Here is a 1,794-nt window from a genome sequence, read left to right on the forward strand (position 1 = left end):
ATTTTAAAAGTAGCTGTGAATAATTTGCAATTCTTTTGAGAACCTTTTTTTCATAACTTTTGACCATGTATCTATTGGGGAATGGCTATTAGTTATAGTGCCCTCTCTCTCTCTCTCTCTCTCCATTGTTTATATATCTTGGAAACCAATCTTTTTCAGAGATATTTGTTATAAAGTGTTTTTTTTTTCATTGAACCATTTTTCTTTTTATCCTTGATGCATTTTATGCTGTCTCTGTAGAGACTTTTCTGTTTTGAATAATCAGGCTTATTATTTTATCTTTTACTATTGTCTCTCTCTCTCTTGCTTTGTCATGAATACAGCTTCTATCCATGGCTATAAGAGATATGTAATATATTTATTTTATAATTTTTTTGGTATAATCTTTAATAGGAAAGGCACATATCCATTTAGAATGTATTGTGGAATATGGTACAAAGTGTTGATCTAATATCTTCTAAATAGTCTGAAATTTTAATTTCAGATGACTTTTCAGTTTTCCTATTAGTTTTTTATTAAATATGAAGTTTTGTCCCCAGGTAATTTAAGTTTTCCACTTCATCAAATGATGAATTATTGAATTGTTTTATTTCTTAATCTTCTTTGTTCAGTCATTTTTATTACCCTCTCTCTTTATTCTTTAGCCAATACTTGGTTTTAATACTACAGCTATTTTTTTTTAACTATATTTTGAGGTCTGGCTTTACTTTCCTTTGGTTTTACTTCTTTTTTATTTTTTATTATAATAGCTCTATTTTTTAACTTTGTTTATATTTTTATTTTTTATATAGGGAAAATCAAACATACATTTAACCCAATTTGGTTGCAAGTTCCTTAGCTTTTGTCTTTTCCAGCTTGGCAATATGAGCCACTGATTTTGGACCCAGGACATTGCCACCTCAGTGACGATGGATCTCATCATATCTGTCATTGTAATTAGTTTTGATGACTTCTACTAGCTTAGCTAGGGCTCCTTTATCTTCAGGGTTCACCTGTGTGAAGGCAATGCTTGTGCAAGTCTTTTGGTGAACTAAGCGACCCAGTCTGGCTTTACTTTTGATAATGCAGTAAGGAACCCCCATTTTCCTGCACAAGGCAAGTAGGAAGACCACCAGCTCAGTGGGGTCCACATCATGTGCAATCACTACCAACTGTGCTTTTTTGTTTTCTACTAGGGTAGTAACTCTGAGGACAGGTGGTCTCTTAGTGGGGACATCTCCTTTGCCTGCCTTGACTTCTTTTCTTGCCTTGTCTTATATCTGTTCTTGTGAGTCACTTTAAGCAGTTGAATAGCTATCTGACGATCTAAAGCCTGGGTGAACTGGTTGAATGCTGGTGGCACTTTCAAACATTTGTAAAGGGTAGACCTTTGATGTTGAAGTCTGATATATTCGAGGCCATTTGACAAATTGAGTAAGGTCCCTTTTGGGCTGGATGCCCTGACCAATGACAAAGTTCTTGGGCTGATTCTCAAATAAAGGATTGACTTCTTTCTTGGCCTCTTGCTTCTTTACAACAGCAGGGGCTAGAGCCATCTTCTTCCCCTTGGCCTTCTTTCCTTTTGGCATCTTGACCTGCAGGACAAGAGAGTAATAGCTTTATTTTAAAAAATACATGCAAAGATAGTTTTCAATATTCACCCTTGCAAAATCTTGTGCTCCAAATTTTTCTCCCTCTCTTCTCTGCTACCCCTTCCTCCTAGACAGCAAGCAATCAATAGGGGTTAAACATACACAGTTCTTCCAAGTATATTTCCACATTTATCATTATGCACAAGAAAAATCAGATCAAAAG

At 35.1% G+C, this 1,794-nt stretch overlaps 1 pseudogene; it reads right to left on the minus strand.

Moving 5' to 3' along the window:
• Positions 1 to 679: 679 nt before the first annotated feature.
• On the minus strand, positions 680 to 1,568 carry LOC127553747 (60S ribosomal protein L7a-like; annotated as a pseudogene).
• Positions 1,569 to 1,794: the final 226 nt, after the last annotated feature.

Source organism: Antechinus flavipes, chromosome 1 (genome assembly GCF_016432865.1).
Source record: "Antechinus flavipes isolate AdamAnt ecotype Samford, QLD, Australia chromosome 1, AdamAnt_v2, whole genome shotgun sequence".
NCBI lineage: Eukaryota > Metazoa > Chordata > Mammalia > Dasyuromorphia > Dasyuridae > Antechinus > Antechinus flavipes.